Source organism: Lissotriton helveticus, chromosome 11 (genome assembly GCF_964261635.1).
Source record: "Lissotriton helveticus chromosome 11, aLisHel1.1, whole genome shotgun sequence".
Taxonomy (NCBI): domain Eukaryota; kingdom Metazoa; phylum Chordata; class Amphibia; order Caudata; family Salamandridae; genus Lissotriton; species Lissotriton helveticus.
The window spans coordinates 3,519,041-3,541,046 of NC_136072.1; positions in this window are offsets into that span (position 1 = coordinate 3,519,041).

Sequence of the window (22,006 nt, forward strand, 5' to 3'; positions counted from 1 at the left end):
TTGGTAACCCTGTGCCCACTCAGGAGGGTGAGCAGCACCCCGGCAGAGGGTCAGTGCTTGGTAACTGTGCCCACTCAGGAGGGTGACCAGCACCCCAGCAGAGGGTCAGTGCTTGGTAACCCTGTGCCCACTCAGGAGGGTGAGCAGCCCTCAGCAGAGGGTCAGTGCTTGGTAACCCTGTGCCCACTCAGGAGCTTGAGCATCCCCCCAGCAGAGGGTCAGTGCTTGGTCACCATGTGCCCACTCAGGAGGGTGAGCACCACCCCAGCAGAGGGTCAGTGCTTGGTAACCCTGAGCACACTCAGGAGGGTGAGCAGCACCCCAGCAGAGGGTCAGTGCTTGGTAAGACTGTGCCCACTCAGGAGGGGGAGCAGCCCCATGAGAGGGTCAGTGCTTGGTAACTCTGTGCCCAGTCAGGAGGGTGAGCAGCCCCATGAGAGGGTCAGTGCTTGGTAACCCTGTGCCCATTCAGGAGGGTGAGCCCCCAGCAGAGGGTCAGTGCTTGGTAACTCTGTGCCCACTCAGGAGGGTGAGCAGCCCCCCAGCAGAGGGTCAGTGCTTGGCAAGACTGTGCCCACTCAGGAGGGTGAGCAGCTGTAGGAAGGTAGATCCCTGACTATGGTTGCCCCCAACTTTTTGCCTGGTGTTTTGCTGGTTTTCTGACTTAGTTGACCTGAGGCCCTGCTATTCAGGACCTCAGGCCCACTGCTCTCTCTGTAAAATGGATTCCATGTACCTTAGGTACATATCTAAATTGGATACTGAGCCACCTTATCAGTCCCTGTACAGTGTACCTTAGGTACCCAGGGCATAGGTGTACCCAGGGCCTACCAGGGGCTGCAGCATGTATTATGCCACCCCTGGCTGGCCATCCAAATCTGACACAACTGGCTGCACGACAGCTGGGGCAAGGTGGTGTAATCACCCTTTGCTTTAGATATAGTATACCTATATCTAACCCTAAAATGGACACACAGATCTCCTATCAGTCACTCCTATGGCAGGCCTTAACAATCCTGGAGGCAGAGTGCTTGGAATCGTGTGAGATGGTGCTCTGGCATGAGCTGAGCCTGTCTGCGGCTTTCGGGATCTATCCCTTAGCCGTTTCCATGATATCGCATACCATATACTCTTAAGTGCATTATAATCCTCGCGGTTATATGCCAACTCTGGTATCGCTTTATCAAAACATGTCGAGTAAGGTGTCATACGAATTGGAATACTAACCCCTCGCCAATTCTGGCGACGGGGTTAGCATTCCACCCTTCTAGAGGGACACGACATGTATGTAACCCCTAACCCCGGTTAAAGTCAAACAGAGCCTCAGCTCCACAAAATGGATGCTGCCACCGAGACACAAGTCTGCCCTCCTGCTGCTGGGAGTCCTCCCAGAGCAGGAGATAAGGACAAAGGGTTTCCTGCCAGGGGCGGTGCCAGCACCGTCCCAGACAGGGTTTTGTGTATTGTAGGTAGGCAGGGCTTTAGAGGAAGGTGACTGCACGTGGCACCCCGGTGCTCACTGTGCATAGGCTGGCTGGAACCAGTTCCAGGGTCCCTCCAGACCCTGTGCTGGGGAAAAGCCCGCCAAGGAAGTGGGTGTAACCACCCCCCTCCTAGTCCCACCCCTAGGGCAGGACTTAGTCGCATGCCAGCCCCTTTTTACAGGATAAAGGTAGGAACTGGCCCCCTTCCAAATCAGATCATCTTTGGAATCAAGATACCACTTTCCACGAAAGGACTTCACGATTTCTTCCTCAAGATTCTCCCTTGTGGCTAAGGAGTAGTCACCCTGCATCCGCAGGCACCATCTAAGAACACTGCGGTCTGCTGCACGTCCTTCCTCCGGAACCCGACTGCCCAGCTCGACGAGACCAGGCTTCCCTGGCACCTCTGACCTCTACCCACCTCTACAGCACAGCTGAGAACCGTGGGTGCGACGAGACCTCGAGGGACCGGCCATCTTCAAGACTGCACGACTTCTGCACAGCAAGCCCACCGAGTAATTTCCTGGTGAGTGCTTTGGGGTCCGAGAAGCCCCGACCCTGAGCAGCTCCAGCACCGAAGTGCAGCCTCCCAGCATCTCCACGATCTGCGTGGGGCCCTTCTGCTTTTTGCTGCTCACCGCGTTGTTTGGCTACTAGCCCGCTGGCTTGTGGCCTTCTGAACGACGCCCGACGACATCACTGCTGCTAGTCTGGTTGCTCCAGACTGGCCCTTGCTCCCTTCCAGAAGAGGAGCACTCCGGACCCTCCTGGTCCACTCAAGACGCCATTTTTAGTCCACCGCGTGGGCTTGAATTAGCCAAGGCTTGTTGCCCAATCCTGGGTAACTTCGACGCCGACAGCTTCATCCATCGTGGGACAGCTCGCCTCTCCATCCTGGTCGCCGACAACGCCTCCTGGTCCGTGAGATCTGCAGAGCCAGCGTCGCCCACTCACCTAGTCGAGGTGACTTCGCCCGGTGCCATCCTGGTGCCCACTTAATCACTGGCTAGTGATTCAAGAACTTGGTCCCCTCTGCTTTCAGGTTTTCTTCTTCCTTGGTCCAGGCTTGGATCCATCGAACTTTTCTTCACTGGTCGCCTGCCAGCAACTTCCTTCTTCCAGGCTCCTGGTCCGGCAACGAGATTCCCGACGTCTTTTCAGACCTATGCAGCTGCAGCCCCTGGGCTAGGTAACTTCGGCACTTTGGTGTCCCAGCATAGCCTCACTATCCTAGGGTCAGGATCCACTGTCGTTTTCTTCCTACCAGGTCGGGTTCGCCCGTGAACACTAACTTTGCCTTTACTAGCTCCCATAGACTTTGTCCCGCATCCCGCGTGAGAGTGCACACTCTGCACCCGAGTCCCCTAGGTCTCCTAGAAGTAATCTAACGATTCTATAGTCAAGTCCTAGTGATTCCAAAGCCTATTAGTACTGTACTTACCTGCTAGTAATTTCGCATTCCACTTTTAAAGTATATGGTTTTTCGTGCCCCTCGGGCATTTGTGTATAACGTGCTAACTTAAGTATTTTCGTAAGAGTTTTGTTGTGTGCCTAGCACCCTGTCCTCATAAAGAGTACAGGGTTGTTGTGATTCTAATAAATACACTGTTTATTTTCATAACACTTGTGTGGTGTCTTTTCACTGGGTGTTCAAGGGGTAATGTGATGGTAAAACAGCTGGCTTAACACGCCCTCTAGAGTCTTAGCCTTAGACTGCTCGTATCCATGCTACTAGGATAGCTAGTCTATAAGGTTGACTTACAACCAATCATCAATAAGGGTTGTTTGGACTGATATATAGTGATCACTAGAATAGTGAACACTGCACATCAGGCCAACTTCTCACATTGGTGGCAGCGGTGGGATTTGAGCTTGCTGTTGTTTTACCACACATGCCCTAAGAATATCTTGTGAAAGATCACATAAGTACTAAAGGTACATATAACTTAGCTTAGAATACTCTGAGTTCTACTGAACCAGCTGTTGTAGCTCCTAGGGCCTAGCACACCCTAAACTACAACTCTAGCAAGGGATCAGTAGGCAAACATATAGTGTAGGTAAGTGCACCACTTACACCTCACTAGAAAAGCATGTCTACCCAGGGAGAATCTACTGAGACTCCCCTGGTCAGTGTTGACCCTCCACAGGTCACTTCAAGATATGCAGCTTTCAGTTTCCAGGAGATGAGACAAATCTGTGTCTCCAGAAAACTGAAGCAGGGGTCTAACCCCACCATTCCCTTTCTGATAGGTCTCTTAGAGACATATGATGCCAGAAAGCTTTCTCAGTTACATGAGGACATGCCAGCCTTAGAGGGAACCTCTGGGGATCCAGATCTCCCCAACATTGCTACTGCAGTTGAGGAGGAGGATCAAGAGGAACTCTCTGGGGATGAGGTAGACAAAGGTCTTGAGGTAGTCAGAAGGCTAACCAGGGCCAACTTAGACTTACTTGGGCTAGGATCTGGGGGACCCCCAGTACTAACCCGAAGTGGGCCTAACCTTGGAGTTAGGAGAGATAGATCTCTTTCTAGGGACTCCAATAGATCTCTGCACTCTAATGCCTCTTCTCAGGGGAGAAGGAATCCTCCACAGAGGAGATTTACTTCCCCTCAGAGAAGGGAGCATGAAGCTAGGATGAGACAAGCTGAACTGAGGATTGAAAGGGAAGAAATTGCCCTGGCCAAAGAGAAGCTTGCCCTGGCAAGAGAGCAGCAGATGAGTGGGTTAGCTCCCACTGGTGGCAGCAATCTCCCAAGAGATAGAGAGAAGGGTTTAGATACTAAACACCTGACTAAAATAGTGCCCCCCTTTAAGCAAGGGGATGATATCCAGAAATGGATGGCTGCTCTGGAGAGGGCCTGCACTGTGCAGTGCATTCCCCAGAGTCAGTGGGCAGCTATACTGTGGCTCTCCTTTGATGGTAAAGGTAGAGATAAGCTCCTCACTACAAGAGTAGAGGATGCTAACAATTACCAGGTCCTGAAGAATACACTGGTTGATGGGTTTGGTTTAACCACTGAGCAGTACAGGTTGCTGTTCAGAGACACCCAGAAAACTCAGTCTCAGGACTGGTCTGACTTTGTTGATTGTGCCACTAAGGCTTTGGAAGGCTGGCTACTGGGTAGCAAGGTTACTGACTTCACAGGATTGTATAATCTTATTATGAGAGAGCAAGTCTTAAATAATTGTCAGAACCAGTTATTACACCAGCACCTGGTAGACTCTGATCTGACCTCTCCACAAGAATTGGGTAAGAGGGCAGACAAATGGGTCAGAACCAGGATTAGGCCCAAGAACCAAGGTGGTGACCAGAAAAAGGAATCAACCAAGCCTCAAGAGAAGGGTGGGAATAAATCTCCAGATCAAACCACATCAGGGCCCCAAAAATCCTATGAGGGGGGTGGGTCCCAGAATCCTTCCAACAACCAGAAGAAACCTTATTGTTATCCCTGTAAACAGGTGGGTCATTTAAAAACTGACAGCAGTTGCCCAAAGAATAACAATAAGGAAAACATACCCCCAAGTAACATTCCCAAACCTCCTGTTACTACTAGTAGTAATCCCCCAGGTGGTGGGAGTGCCCCCAAGAATTTGGGTGCATTTACTTTGGGAGTTCCTGGGGACTCTGGCCTAACCAGGTCCCCAAACTTAGATACTCTTGTCTGTGAGACTGGCATGGGGTTTGCCAACTTCACAACTTGTCCCAACACTTTGGGCAAGTACAGACAGGAGCCCCTCATCAATGGTATAAAAGTTGAGGCCTATAGAGATACAGGGGCTAGCATCACTATGGTGACTGAGAGTCTAGTCCCCTCAAGGGAACTTTTACCTGGTGCCACATACCAGGTGGTAAACATTGATGGAGTGAAGAAAACTCATCCCATGGCAGTAGTAAATCTCAGCTGGGTAAGTGTCACTGGCCCCAAGAGAGTGGCAGTGACATCCAACTTGCCTGTAGATTGCCTACTGGGGAATGATTTAGAGACCTCAGCCTGGGCTGAGGTAGAGCAAGAAACCCATTCTAGAATGGTAAACCCCCATGGTAAGGTTAGTGGGGCAGTGTTAGCCACAGCCCCAGTCCAAGATGTCCTCCCTGAACAGGTCAGGAGGGTTGTGCCAGTCACAACCCAATCTCAGACAACTTCCTTCCCAGAACAGGTTGTCAAGGCTGTCATGGTAACAGCCCACACCCAAACTGAGCCCCCTCCTGAAAAGGTTGGGAGAGTTGTGATGGCCACAGCTCAAACTCAGACAGAAGATAGTGTTGTGAAGCCTGAAACCATGGATCACTCCACTCAGACAGAGAGCATTGAGGAGGAAGAGAAATCTCCCTCCCACCAGACTTTAGGAACAGATCAGCCTCCTCAGGGAACTGATCTGACCCCTTGTGAAGCAACTGCCACAGAGGTAGTCAGGCCTAGCCTGGCAGAACCCCTGATGTCAGTGGACCCTTCCAAGGTGGGACCCAGTCTGGAGCAGGTAACCTGCCCCTCTCTACCCTGCCTCAGTCAGCCCAGGGCTGTAGAGGTCAGGGAGGCCAGTGTTGGACCCCAAGGGGCCCCCTGTCCAAAAGAATTTCCCAATCAGCAGATTAAGGGCACTGAAGCTAGTAGACCTAGCCAAGTGAAAATAAGACACACTCCTGAGGGATCCCCCTTAAAATTAGTTAGGGACCTCCCACAGATGGACACTGTTGGGCACAGCCAAACTTGGGACCTGAGGGCCCCAGACCTGAACTGTCCCTCCAGTAAGCCAAACAGAGGGACCCAACCTCCAGCTGTAGGTAGCCAGAGGTTGACCCTGAGAGCCCAAAACAACTCAGTCTTGGAAAGAAAGGCCTCTATGGTGGATAATGATTGGAGGAAGCTGAGCCCAAAGTTAGTGGAGCCTCACTTCAGTACTCCATTTCAGCACCAGCCTTTTTCTTTGACAAAACACACCACAGGTAGAGATTCCCTATGGTGGAGACCCTCAGACACCCTTAGGGTGAGGGATTGCTTAGTGGACCATGACATAGGGGGTAACCATGCCAGTGCTGGTACTTCCTTAAATGGCCACTTAGGCAATATAGGCTTACCTGGACAAGGATAGCCTTATCTCCTTTCGTTTGGGGGGGGGGTTATGTAGGAAGGTAGATCCCTGACTATGGTTGCCCCCAACTTTTTGCCTGGTGTTTTGCTGGTTTTCTGACTTAGTTGACCTGAGGCCCTGCTATTCAGGACCTCAGGCCCACTGCTCTCTCTGTAAAATGGATTCCATGTACCTTAGGTACATATCTAAATTGGATACTGAGCCACCTTATCAGTCCCTGTACAGTGTACCTTAGGTACCCAGGGCATAGGTGTACCCAGGGCCTACCAGGGGCTGCAGCATGTATTATGCCACCCCTGGCTGGCCATCCAAATCTGACACAACTGGCTGCACGACAGCTGGGGCAAGGTGGTGTAATCACCCTTTGCTTTAGATATAGTATACCTATATCTAACCCTAAAATGGACACACAGATCTCCTATCAGTCACTCCTATGGCAGGCCTTAACAATCCTGGAGGCAGAGTGCTTGGAATCGTGTGAGATGGTGCTCTGGCATGAGCTGAGCCTGTCTGCGGCTTTCGGGATCTATCCCTTAGCCGTTTCCATGATATCGCATACCATATACTCTTAAGTGCATTATAATCCTCGCGGTTATATGCCAACTCTGGTATCGCTTTATCAAAACATGTCGAGTAAGGTGTCATACGAATTGGAATACTAACCCCTCGCCAATTCTGGCGACGGGGTTAGCATTCCACCCTTCTAGAGGGACACGACATGTATGTAACCCCTAACCCCGGTTAAAGTCAAACAGAGCCTCAGCTCCACAAAATGGATGCTGCCACCGAGACACAAGTCTGCCCTCCTGCTGCTGGGAGTCCTCCCAGAGCAGGAGATAAGGACAAAGGGTTTCCTGCCAGGGGCGGTGCCAGCACCGTCCCAGACAGGGTTTTGTGTATTGTAGGTAGGCAGGGCTTTAGAGGAAGGTGACTGCACGTGGCACCCCGGTGCTCACTGTGCATAGGCTGGCTGGAACCAGTTCCAGGGTCACTCCAGACCCTGTGCTGGGGAAAAGCCCGCCAAGGAAGTGGGTGTAACCACCCCCCTCCTAGTCCCACCCCTAGGGCAGGACTTAGTCGCGTGCCAGCCCCTTTTTACAGGATAAAGGTAGGAACTGGCCCCCTTCCAAATCAGATCATCTTTGGAATCAAGATACCACTTTCCACGAAAGGACTTCACGATTTCTTCCTCAAGATTCTCCCTTGTGGCTAAGGAGTAGTCACCCTGCATCCGCAGGCACCATCTAAGAACACTGCGGTCTGCTGCACGTCCTTCCTCCGGAACCCGACTGCCCAGCTCGACGAGACCCGGCTTCCCTGGCACCTCTGACCTCTACCCACCTCTACAGCACAGCTGAGAACCGTGGGTGCGACGAGACCTCAAGGGACCGGCCATCTTCAAGACTGCACGACTTCTGCACAGCAAGCCCGCCGAGTAATTTCCTGGTGAGTGCTTTGGGGTCCGAGAAGCCCCGACCCTGAGCAGCTCCAGCACCGAAATGCAGCCTCCCAGCATCTCCACGATCTGCGTGGGGCCCTTCTGCTTTTTGCTGCTCACCGCGTTGTTTGGCTACTAGCCCGCTGGCTTGTGGCCTTCTGAACGACGCCCGACGACATCACTGCTGCTAGTCTGGTTGCTCCAGACTGGCCCTTGCTCCCTTCCAGAAGAGGAGCACTCCGGACCCTCCTGGTCCACTCAAGACGCCATTTTTAGTCCACCGCGTGGGCTTGAATTAGCCAAGGCTTGTTGCCCAATCCTGGGTAACTTCGACGCCGACAGCTTCATCCATCGTGGGACAGCTCGCCTCTCCATCCTGGTCGCCGACAACGCCTCCTGGTCCGTGAGATCTGCAGAGCCAGCGTCGCCCACTCACCTAGTCGAGGTGACTTCGCCCGGTGCCATCCTGGTGCCCACTTAATCACTGGCTAGTGATTCAAGAACTTGGTCCCCTCTGCTTTCAGGTTTTCTTCTTCCTTGGTCCAGGCTTGGATCCATCGAACTTTTCTTCACTGGTCGCCTGCCAGCAACTTCCTTCTTCCAGGCTCCTGGTCCGGCAACGAGATTCCCGACGTCTTTTCAGACCTATGCAGCTGCAGCCCCTGGGCTAGGTAACTTCGGAACTTCGGTGTCCCAGCATAGCCTCACTATCCTAGGGTCAGGATCCACTGTCGTTTTCTTCCTACCAGGTCGGGTTCGCCCGTGAACACTAACTTTGCCTTTACTAGCTCCCATAGACTTTGTCCCGCATCCCGCGTGAGAGTGCACACTCTGCACCCGAGTCCCCTAGGTCTCCTAGAAGTAATCTAACGATTCTATAGTCAAGTCCTAGTGATTCCAAAGCCTATTAGTACTGTACTTACCTGCTAGTAATTTCGCATTCCACTTTTAAAGTATATGGTTTTTCGTGCCCCTCGGGCATTTGTGTATAACGTGCTAACTTAAGTATTTTCATAAGAGTTTTGTTGTGTGCCTAGCACCCTGTCCTCATAAAGAGTACAGGGTTGTTGTGATTCTAATAAATACACTGTTTATTTTCATAACACTTGTGTGGTGTCCTTTCACTGGGTGTTCAAGGGGTAATGTGATGGTAAAACAGCTGGCTTAACACGCCCTCTAGAGTCTTAGCCTTAGACTGCTCGTATCCATGCTACTAGGATAGCTGGTCTATAAGGTTGACTTACAACCAATCATCAATAAGGGTTGTTTGGACTGATATATAGTGATCACTAGAATAGTGAACACTGCACATCAGGCCAACTTCTCACAGCAGCCCCCCAGCAGAGGGTCAGTGCTTGGTAACCCTGTGCCCACTCATGAGGGTGAGCAGCACCAACAGAGGGTCAGTGCTCGGTAACCCTGTTCCCACTCAGGAGGGTGAGCAGCCCCCAGCAGAGGGTCAGTGCTTGGTAAGACTGTGCCAAATCAGGAGGGTAAGCAGCACCCCTAGAGAAGGTCAGTGCTTGGTCACCCTGTGCCCACTCAGGAGGGTGAGCAACCCCAGCAGAGGGTCAGTGCTTGGTAACCCTGTGCCCACTCAGGAGGGTGAGCAGCACCCAGCAGAGGGTCAGTGCTTGGTCAACCTGTGCCCACTCATGAGGGTGAGCAGCCCCCCTGGAGAGGGTCAGTGCTTGGTAACCCTGTGCCCACTCAGGAGGGTGAGCAGCAACCCTGGAGAGGGCCAGTGCTTGGTAACCCTGTGCCCACTCAGGAGGGCGAGCAGCACCCCCACAGAGGGTCAGTGCTTGGTAACCCTGTGCACACTCAGGAGGGTGAGCAGCCCCCCAGCAGAGGGTCAGTGCTTGGTAAGACTGTGCCCACTCAGGAGGGTGAGCAGCCCCCCAGCAGAGGGTCAGTCCTTGGTAACCCTGTGCCCACTCAGGAGAGGGTCAGTGGCTAACTCGGGGAGTAAAACTTTCCACCTCTGGGAGGTACTGCTTTGAGATACTGCTTTGGTATCTAAACTAAAAGCAAGGAGTCTGCGGTAGAAGGGTCGAAGCTACCTGTTAGAAGGGGCGATCCCAGAGGACCAGGATATGCTCTCCCGATCACTTCGTGACCCACCTCTCCCTGGAATACAGCCGAGTTCTACCGTGAGGTCCTCGCCGGGGAGGACTCCGGGTCTAAGATCGTACACACTGAGCTCACACCACACTTATGAAAGGACACCACACCGTGGGTTTCAGTAAGCAAGTTCTTTATCACACAGTAGAATTTGAGGCAAAATTAACACGTATTTACAAGCGATCGAGGGATCGTAAAGTCTCGGTTGGAAGGAATAGGGTAGCGGGACAGTCTCGATATTAGGCCAGTAGGAAGCGTACCCTGCGCACAGCTCTCAATCCTCGAGCCAGGGGATACGGGAGATGGAGGTCATACTGGCTGCTCTACTCACTTCTTCTCGAGCCCGGTCGTGTTAGTAGCGTCGATGGTCCAGCCGGGCCAGAGTACTCCTCGAGCCGCGACGAGGTCAGCAGGGCCGATCCGGAGTGAACAGAGGGTCTGTCAGTTCTTGCGGAGCCGCGACGATGTCAGCAGGGCTCAGGTTGGTCAACGAGTGTCCTGAAATTTCAAGGATGAGCCGCGACGAGGTCAGCAGGGCTCCGAGGTTCCAGTTCCTTCTTCACGAGGGTGAGCCGCGTCAGCAGGGCTCAGGGTGTTTCAATGAATGTCTTTAGAGTTTCAAGGATGAGCCGCGTCAGCGTCAGCAGGGCTCGCTAAGTTCCAACGCCCAGTCTTCTCCCCAAGGGTTGAGCCGTGATCCAATCAGCAGGGCTCTCTTGTCCAGGATACAACTGCCCGCAAGTTCTTGGGCAGGCCTTGATATAGCACAGTGGCCCTTTGATGTCCGGACCTTCGCAGGCAGATATCTCATGCCTCGGGGCTGGTCGCCGGAGTGTCTGTCGGTTGGCCCTTTGATCCTTTGGAAGATGTGTCCGGGGATTCCCAGACGCCCAGCAGGGTCTGGAGCCAGCTCTCGGGGATGCCAGAGGTGCGATCGAAACCAGCCCCCAAGGGAATGTCAGAGGTGTGAGAGAAACCAGTCTCCCAGGGGAGGCCGGAGGTGCAATCGAAACTCTTTGGTCCTATCTCACTCAGGGAGCCCGCTATCCCCCAGCCGGGCATGGCGTGTCTGAAGCCTAGGTTTCGCTGGGCCCGGGGTCAGGCCAAGGCTATGGAGTCAGGGACCTCGGGAAGGGTAATGGCGGCCGGTGGCCCTGTGGGGTGATGCAGGTTCTGGGCGCCCGGTACCGGGAGGAGCATGCGGGGATGGTCGTCCGTTAGTAGGGTCGTGTAGGGAGCGGGGCGGACAGGGGACGGGATGACCCGGGGTGCAGGGGTGCAGGGCCGAGCTAACGGGGCGCTGAGGAACGGGGGGAACCACGCCACGAGGCCAGGTCCAACACTACCTCCTTTTGTAACTCTCTTTGCAATGGATAGTCTAACCGCAGGTTCCTCCCGGCCCTCCCACCTCCCCGCTCTGGGGAGGGGCCTTTTTTAACATATAAAAAAGTCCCAAAGTTGGGATCCTGCTCAATGGTGTTGGCAATTGCTTCTCGCTCCGCGTACGAGGGCGCGGAACGAGTGAAGCAAAAAATAGGTGTCATTGTGCAAGGGGTGGGGGGGGGGGTGCTTGTATGCGGCTCCTCCGTTATCAGCAGGGTGTTACGGAGCCGGGCATCCCCGTTGGGTGCCTGGGACATTTTCTAAAGGTGAGGAATCTGCAATTGAAATTACATCAATTACCAGGCAAAATGTGGGGTGACCATGTCAAAAAGGGGCACTTTCCTACAATGGTCTACATTGTTTATGGTGTTTCTAACATCAGGTTAAGCACCCTCATTCTCCTGCCCCAATTTCCCCTTCTCCTCCAGGGCCAGGTGAACTCCCAGGACACCGGCACCCTCGAGGTTTTGCTCCAGCAGGAAATCCTCTTCCCACCCTCCCAAACGTAAGACTGACCTACAGTTCTCCCCCCCTTGCCGGACCTCCCACTTTTTGAGTTTCATTGACTGGTTCCACTGACCGCACTCCCTCCCTGCGCCCAGCCCTACTCCCCCCAATAGGGAGACCTCTAATACTGCCGCTGCCAGCACTTAGACCCCGCATCCATAACCCGGATCTTCCCCTTGTGCCTCAAAGTCACACTTTAGGGATCACCCCACGCTGGTATGCAAGGATGCACACCCATGGTGACTAGGGGTGGGTGTCAAATTCCGTTCCGCTCACGGAAATTGCAATAATTTGACATTTTCGCGTTCTGCAGAGAGCACGAAAATGTCAACATTTCCGAGAACCGCATCGTACCGGAAATTTTTTTCTCGCTTGCGCTGTAAAAATATTTTCTCGCGCGCGTGATTGCCTTACCTGGATCCCCGCGTTCGCCGATAAGTTTTTCCGAACCGGTCGCGTTCTCCACGAGATGTTGGATTGTTGGTAGCCATTTGCAATATCTCGCGAGAGTTAGCGAACACGATCACGTCATTTGTCTCGCGATCACGTCATATGTCTTGCGATCATGCACCGCGGGAGTATGAGATCTCGAACACGTCATTCTCCACCGCGAGCGGGCGCGAGCATGCATTGCGCAACCCGGAACAGGAAGCATCGTGAGCGGGACAAGTGAAAACAAGATGGCCGCGCCCATGAGCGACAGCATGGGTAAGTTGGCGAGACGATCACGCAGAAAATATCGCGAACGGGCGGGAAAAAAACCTTCTGCGTCTTCGTGATATTTCTGTGAGTGCGCGGATATTTTTTACATTTTCGCGATAGTTTGCGAAAGTGAATTTCGCAAAATCCGCAAATTCCGCCCACCCCTAATGGTGACAATAAAACCTTGACTATCCTAACCTTGAATGTCCACGGCCTCGCTCACTACATCAGCATAAACAAAACACTTGCTTACTTTAACTCCAAACAAGTGTACATCGCCCTCCTGCAGGAAACGCCCTTCACTGGCCTTGAGGCAGATAAACTTAAACACAACTGGGTGGGCAAGGTCATTCATAGTAGCCACCTGTCCCAGTCGACCGATAGCGGCATACCGACAGCAAGGAAGTGCAGAGTAGCCATCTTGCTGCGCAAAACACTCCCATGCACAGTACTTGTACATGGGCGGACCCTGAAGGCAGATATGCATTTGGCCGTCTTAGGTTACTTCTTAGACATGGCCCTTCTTAGGGGAATTTACCCCAAAACTTTCTGCTTTTTCCTCCCAGTCTTTGCCAACTCTCTCAGCTGGACCTTAGAAATCTGTGCACCTTCGCCCTGTACTGCAGACGTAAGGTGAGCGTGCCCACCTCACCTGCATGGGGTGCACATGGGATGGGTTTAGGTGTCGTAACTCTGTGCACCCCGTACACAGGTACAAAACATACCCAGGGAGGGTACAGCAGAGGCTAGTAGTGGGACTTAGCACCGAGTGTGTCACCCATCGGATAGCCTGTCAACCCTGTATTGGGCATGACACACGTTACTTACCTTCGGTAAGAACAATAGTTACTTACCTGTAATCTGTGGTTCTCCAGTATTGGTGTCTTTCATAGATTCACATGCCTGAATCATTCCCCGTCGTCGGAGTAGGAGTCCCACGGTACATAAAAAAGCAGTAATATGCCATTTGTACATAGCAAATAACAGTTATACTAAACCAGGAAGTAAAGTAGCCTCAGCTACAAAGGAAAAAACTTCCACATTAGTGACTATCCAAGTCATTATGTTTAGACCAAACTGCAGCCAATCAGGCCACAGCTCCCACCAGAATACTCTCCCCAGAGACCCAGGCTGTCAGATTTTTGTAGCACCGGAGTGTACCAGAGTATATATATATATATATCTAAACAGTCTGGGTGAGACTCTGAGGGGAGGTGGGTGGGTGCATGTGAATCTATGAAAGACACCAATACTGGAGAACCACAGATTACAGGTAAGTAACTATTGTTCTTCTCCAGTATTAGGGGTGTCTTTCATAGATTCACATGCCTGAATCCGAGTAGTTAGCAGTAATACAATATGTCGCTCTTAGACGCCAAGGAAAACAGTTTTCATGCATGAAAATAAAGTAATGCAATAACATATGAAAGCGTCAAAAGAGCAATAGGAGGTGGGAGAGATCATCAGAGGCTCACCTTATTGAAAAAGATTACGCAGGACTGCTCTCCCCACCGAGGCATCGGTATCACTTGAAGAATCCAGACAGTAATGTTTCGTGAATGTGTGCCTGCTGGACCATGTTGCAGCTCTGCAAATCTGCAGGAGAGGCACACCAGCAAACAAAGCAGTTGAAGAGGAGACTGCTCTCGTAGGATGCGCTCTAGGTAAGGTCTGTAAGGGTTTACCTGCTTGTTGATGGCAGAGCCCTATCGTGGATGAGACCCACCTGGCGATAGTCTGTTTTGTCACTGCACAGCCTTGTCTTGGTCTGCCATGCGCTACAAATAGCTGATCCGTTTTTCTGATGGCAGCTGTCCTTGAAAGATAAAACTTAAGGCATCTCTTAATGTCTAATGTGTGTAAAGTCCGCTCAGTTGGTGACTGCGGATTGGGAAAGAATGTCTTAAGTATCACTGGCTCATTTAAATGAAAATCCGATGGCACCTTGGGCATGTACTTCGGATTGGTGCGTAATATCACAGAGTCATTTGTGAATTGCAAGAAAGGTGGCTTAGACGTGAATGCCTGCATGTCACTCACCCTTCTGGCTGATGTTAATGCCAGTAGTAATGCAACCTTCCAAGTGAGGAACTTGAGATCAACTTTATGGATTGGCTCAAAGGGATGGCGCATGAGCTGAGCTAGCACTATATTCAAGTGCCAGGATGGGGGTGGCCGACGTATTGGAGGAAACATACGAAATAAACCTTTAAAGAATTGCTGGATTATTCTTGAGGAATATAGAGAATTCGTACCATCCTGACGGTATCGGGATATGGCCGCTAAAAACACTTTAAGTGTTGAGTGCGCCAAACCCGATTTAGCCAACTGTAGAAAGAAGGGTAAGATCTTTTCCGGTTCCGCATTCATGGGATGTAAATTCATAGTTTGGCACCAAACACAAAAGCGCTTCCATTTAAGCTTATAAGCTTTGTTCGTTGAAGGTGCTCTAGCATTGGCTAGGACTTCTTGACAGTCATGCGGAATGTTCAAGTGTGCAAACTCATGGTGTTGAGGAGCCAAGCCGATAATTTCAGAGAATGAGGGTCTGGATGATACACCCTGCCTTCTTGAATTGTCAGAAGATTCGGAATTTGAGGCAGTTGGACTGGTTCGCGTTCTGATAGAAGAAGCTGTGTGAACCAATACTGTCGTGGCCACCGTGGAGCAATCAGAATTAGTCGACACGGTTGTCTCCTCATTTTCTTGATGACCTTGGGAATTAATGGAATTGGCGGGAAGGCGTAGGCAAATATCCGCTCCCAATTCATTGACAGAGCATCCCCGCAAGATTCTCTGTGGGGAATCCAGCTCGCAAAGTGTGTACATTTCTTGTTCTGATATGTTGCGAAAAGATCCAGATCGGGGTGACCCCATCTCTGGAAGATCCGATCCAGTGCTGGCTGATGCAGTTCCCACTCGTGAGTGCTGCCCTTGGATCTGCTCAGTGAATCTGCCAGCACATTGGCTACTCCTGGAACATGCACCGCTGACAAGTTGATGTCGTGAGTCAGAGCCCAATTCCAGATCTCTTGAGCCTGTTGGGACAATCGGGCTGATCTTGTGCCCCCCTGCTTGTTCAGGTAATGCATGCTCGTTGTGTTGTCTGTTCGAATTAACACTGTCGAGCCTTCTAGAATTGCTTGAAAGGATTTCATGGCGAGGAAAATGGCCCTTAATTCCAATAGATTGATGTGCCATTTCTTTTGATGACTGTCCCATTTGCCACTGATCGTCATCCCTTGAAGGTGAGCGCCCCAACCTTCTAGCGAGGCATCTGTGGTTACTATGAATCTGGGGACCTCTGCGAGGAAAGCACAACCCACTTGCAGGTTGTGTTTCTGACTCCACCACAGGATTGTATTCTTCATTCGAGGTGTTAAGGTGATGATATCCTCGAAGGAACCTGATACCTGCACCCATTGGTGACTGAGTTCCTCTTGTAAGGGTCTCATCCTCAGACGACAGTTTGGAGTGAGAGGGATGCACAATGAGATCATCCCTAGGAAAGATTTGAATTTTCGAACAGAAACGCACTCTTTTCTGAGGAGTGCAGTCGCCATTTTTTGGATCTTCTCCTGTCTTTCGCTTGAAATGAAGACCTGAGCGAGCTTGGAATCCAGCGTTGCTCCTAGGAAAGACTTCCTTTGTGATGGTATCAGATCTGATTTCTCGAAGTTCACTGAAAAACCCAGGCTTAGAAGTAGGTAAAGGCATATCTGGACATGTCTGCTTGTTGTGGCGTAGGAATTGGCCTTGATAAGGCAATCGTCCAGATATAGGTATATCTGAATACCCTGTAATCGTAAGTGGGCCGCTACAGGTGCCAACATCTTTGTGAATACCCTCGGGGCTGAACGTAGTCCAAAGGGAAGCACCTTGAATTGGAAATCCCTGCCAGCCACTCTGAACCTTAGGAACTTCCTGTGTCTGGGGAAAATGGGTACGTGGAAGTAAGCATCCTGAAGGTCGAGTGTTGCCAAGTGGTCCCCTTCTGCCAAAAACTGGAGGATCTCTTGGAGTGTTAACATTCTGAACGTTAATTTTTTGATGTATTTGTTGAGGGCACGCAAATCGAGGTTTGGGCGCCATTCTCCTGATTTTTTGCGTATCAAGAAAAAACGAGAGTAAAAGCCTTTTCCTCTCTGGTGTTGAGGTACTCTCTCGATTGCCCCCTTTCGAATCATTGTATTGATTTGGATGAATAGCTCTTTGAGATGTGCCGGGGGCGGTCCTTTTGGGGGTGAATTTGGAGGGGTTTTTACAAATTCTAATATGTGGCCTTTGGAAACCACATCCAGCACCCATTTGTCTGTGGTAATTTTTGACCATTTTGAGCAATGTAGGGATATTCTTCCTCCAATTCGTTTCTGGCTGGGACAAAGTGGGGGCAGGAAGTGAGTCTCACTTTTTGCTGGTGTTGTCTCTACCCCGATATGTCGTTTTCCCTCGGGGCTGTGAATAATTATTTCTTCTCTGGCCATAAGGCTGTTGTTTATATGGCTGGTACCTCTGGGTATTTTGGGTGTTCGTATAGGAACGCTGTTGGTAATATCCTCCTCTATTTGTGAAGTTCCCCCTTCCTCTAGCACCACGAAAGGAAGATTTCCGATACTGCAGAGTACCCAACGATCGTGCAGTTTCGGTATCCTTCTTGATGGCCTGCAAAGCCTCATCCACATGCGAGCCGAATAGGTACTCGCCATCATAGGCCATGTTTAACACCTTGGCTTGCACCTCCTGCCTAAAGGATGTAGATTTCAACCATCCCTCTCTTCTAAGGACAGCGGCTCCTGCCAACTGTCTGAATCCTGTAGCTGCTACATCCACTGCAGCATCAATGATCTCCGACGAAGCACACTCCCCTTCCTGTAGAATTTTTATAGCCTCGGTCCGGTCCGGATCAGGCAGTTTCTTAATGTATGGCGAAATGTCTGACCACATCTGCCTATCATACCTGCCGAGAATTGCCATTGAATTAGCAACCCTAACTGTGGTCGCTGCAATCGTTGATACCTTTTTTCCAATGGTATCGAGTCGTCTCCCGTCTCTGTCCGTTGGGGTAGAGATTTGAGACGACGGGTTCTTTGCTCTCTTTTGAGCTGCTTGTGCAATGACCGAGTCCGTCTTGGCCTGGCCGATCAGGCAAGCGGGTGAAGAAGCTGGTGCTCTGTACTTCTTATCCACTCGCGGTAAAACCGCAGGTAAAGAATTTGGCGTGGCCATGATCTTTAGACCTTCTTTCCAAATAAATGCTATAATAGGAATAGACCAACTTTGCCTCTGAGACAAGCTCTTAAAGTCGTACAGGAAACATTCGTCCTGTTTAGTCTCCATGGTAATGAGAAATCTCTTGGTTGCATTGTCCATAATCCTATGGAAATTTGCAATATCCACCGGAGGTGACTCAGCCTTTGGTTGTTCATCTGGAGAAGGTGTGTCAGCTTGATAATCTTCATACTCCGACGAATCCGATTTATCTAATTCACCTTCTTCCTGAGCCTCCTCCTCAGTATTCTCATCCTCCGTTTGGTTATAGGGCACCGGTATGGATGGGTTATGCCCCGTTTCTTCTGGCATAGTAGGCATTGAATTCGGGGTCACTCTAGGCTGTGGAGAAGAGATCTGTGATTCGCCAGACTCTGAAGGCGGAAAACGGCGATAGTAATCGCTCAACATGGACTGTAAATTTTGGAAAAGTTCCATAGGCATTTGCATCCCTGGTGTTGGTGCAGTATCCAACCTGGGCGATTGTGTCACTTGCTCCTCTTCTTCCTGATCCTTTACTAGAATAAGCAAGTCCGATGGACTCTTGGCTGCTTGAAATAATTCCTCACCAGAGTCCTCTTCCTCAGAATCCAAGAGCCTGTCTGGCAGCGTTAATAGCGACATAGATGCAGACTGGGATGGGCGCTTTTGTAGTAGTGCCGCCGTGGTGGCTGGAGATGGCAGCGATATTACATTGCTTCTTGCTGACCAGACTTGGATATCTGTGCAGGATGACAGCTTTGGTGCTATGGGGTTCTCTTGAGCCACTGAAAAGTCTTGTGGCTTAGACTTCGTTGTGAACGATGCACTCGTCGACGATGATTGCTCCGTCGACGACTGAGGCTGGTTAGATTTCATCGACGGGACCATTTTCCTCGTCGACGGGGCCGTCGACGGAACTATCTTCTTCGTCGACGAGACCGTCGACGTCGACTTCGTCGACGGGGTCGTCGACGGGGTCTTCCTCGTCGACGATGGGATCGTCGACGGGGCCGTCGACGGGGTCTTCCTCGTCGACGATGGGATCATCGACGGCTGCTTCGTCGACGGTGTCGTCGTCGACGGTAAGGTCTTCTTCGTCGACGGTAAGGCTGTCGTCGACGGCAAGCTTTTTGTCGACGCTGATATGTGCTTCGTCGACGGAGGCTCGTCGACGGTCGGTGAAACTTTCTTCGTCGACGAGATGGGACGAATCTGGACATGAACAAAAGTTGGAGAGGTGTTAGACGGACCGGGAGGGTCGGCCGAGGATAAGGGGAGAGGTCTCCGGGGAGATCCGTCTCCAGCAATCGTACAGACAAATAACTTCCCCCCCACTGACGTACACCACACAAGGATAAGGTTCAACATTACTTTATAAGCAATTCTTTAAGTACGGTGAGGTGGTACAAGGAGGTCTGGACTCCGGGGTCCCCTCTATTCTAGTCTCTTGGTTGGGTAAGAGGGGTAGCGGGACAGTCTCGTTACCACTCTGGGGGATGTGGTGGTAGATGAATCAGCTCACAATCCTCGAGCTCGGCGTTCTAGATGATCGGGCCGCGGCGGAGCCAGCAGGTCCCGGGATGGTTGAAGGTAGTGACGGTCCGCGGCGGAGCCAGCAGGTCCCGATGAAGATGGGTGTAGAGAGCCGCGGCAGCGCCAGCAGGCAGATCGGTAATTCGCAAGGCAGGGCTACGGCAGCGCCAGTAGTCCGTCAAGGATGAGTTCTTCACTGCGTCTCTCGACTCCAGGATACAACTGCCTTCCTGCTCTGGAGCTGCGCCAGTTATAGGTCTGGCGCCCTTTGATGTCCGGACCCTCGCACTGGGAGGTCGGGAGGTCCGGGATGAGGGAGTCCAGACACCCAGCAGGGGGGTGGAGCCAGCGCCTGGGGGAGCTGGGGGCGATCGGCACCTGGCGGGGGAGAGCCATCGACACCTCTTTCTCCCATTGACCTGCCAAGTAGTCCGCTCACCTCCTGGGTGGATGGTGGTGCCGGGATGTCGGGGCCTGGCCAGGCCCAGAGTTAGGGTTGATCGGAGGCCACGCGGCCTCGTGGTGCCGTGTCCAAGATGGCGCCCAGGCCGGGCGAGAGGGCCGGTAGGGAATCGGGCCCACGATGTGGAGATGTTCAGGGGCAGGGGCCCTATAGGAGACGGGAAACGGGTTGTTGTTGCGTGTAACGCCTGAGGAGCGGGGCTCGGGCCTGGTCGTGCGGGGAGGGAGCAAGCCTTACACGTGGCCTGTCCAACATGCGTCCCCCCCAGCTGAAGGCGGGGAGAGTCACCCATCCTCTTGGGGACTCTCCTCGTCGAGGCGGAAAAAGCGTGACAGGCCATCTGCGTTGGCGTGGTCTTGCCCGGGTCGATGTTCCACAGTGAAGTCCATCCCCTGCAGGGAGATGGACCAACGTAGTAGTTTCGGGTTTTCCCCCCGCATCTGCATTAGCCACTGCAGGGGTCGATGATCGGTCTGGACCCTGAAGTGGGTGCCGAAGAGATAAGGCCGGAGCTTTTTGAGGGCCCACACCACGGCGAAGGCCTCCCTCTCGATGGTGCTCCAGCGTTGTTCTCGGGCCAGGAGCCGTCTGCTGATGAAAGCCACTGGCTGGTCAAGTCCTTCGGGGTTCAGCTGGGAAAGGACTGCCCCAACGCCATGGTCGGAGGCATCTGTTTGGACGATAAATTCCCGACTGTAGTCGGGGGCCTGGAGCACCGGGGCGGAGCACATGGCGGCCTTCAGCTTCTCGAAGGCTGCTTGACAGTCTGGGGTCCAGTTGACCTTCTTGGGTTGGTTTTTGGATGTGAGTTCCGTGAGGGGCCCTACAATGCTGCCATAGTCCCTCACGAACCGCCGGTAGTAGCCTGTGAGTCCCAAGAAGGCGCGGACCTCGGTCTGGGTGATGGGGGGCTGCCACGACTGGATGGCAGCGATCTTGAGTTGCAAAGGGGCCACCAGACCGCTTCCCACCTGGTGCCCGAGATAGGTCACGGACCCCTGGCCAATTTGGCATTTGCTGGCCTTGATCGTGAGGCCAGCTCGTTGGAGGGCCTGTAGCACCTCTCGGAGGTGGTGGAGGTGGTCGGACCAGTGGCGGCTGTACACAGCGATATCGTCCAGGTAGGCGGCGCTGAATTCTTCGAGTCCTGCCAGGACCTGGTTCACTAGCCGCTGAAATGTTGCTGGGGCATTCTTCATGCCGAATGGCATGACCTTGAAGTGATAGTGGCCATCAGGAGTGGAGAATGCAGATCGTTCTTGGGCCCGGGGTGTGAGACCGATCTGCCAGTAGCCCGCTGTCAGGTCGAAGATGCTGAGGTAGCGGGCAGCTCCCATGCGGTCGATTAGTTCATCTGCTCGGGGGATGGGGTGTGCGTCTGTTCTGGTGACCGCATTCAAGCCCCGGTAGTCGACGCAGAACCGAAGCTCCGGCGTGGCGCCGGGGGCGGCCGCTTTGGGGACCAGTACCACTGGGCTGGCCCAGGGGCTGTCTGAGGGCTCGATGACCCCGAGCGTGAGCATCTTGGCCATCTCCTCTTGGATGCAGGCCCGTACCCGATCTGGTACGCGGTAGGCCCGATGGCGGACAGGGGGACTGTCTCCAGTGTCCACGTCGTGTAAGCACCAGGGGGTGACCCCTGGGGTGAGGGAGAACAGGGTGGCGAACTGCAGCAGGAGGTCTCGGCAGCCTTGGCGCTGTTCCAGGGTGAGGGCCTCCGAGAGTCGGACCCCGTCCACGGAGCCGTCCTTCTCCCGAGACCGTAGGAGGTCAGGGAGGGGTTCGGAGTCCTCCTCGGTTCCATTGTCGGTTGCCATCAAGAGGCTGAGCTCTGAGCGTACAAAGTGGGGTTTAAGTCTATTAGCGTGGAGGACCCGGAGAGGGTTTCGTGAAGATTCCATATCGATGAGATAGGTGACAGGGCTCTTGCGCTCGATTACTTTGAAGGGCCCCGTCCATTTGTCTTGCAGGGCGCATGGTTCGGTGGGAGACATTACCCACACTTGTTGGCCGGGTTCAGATTCGATGG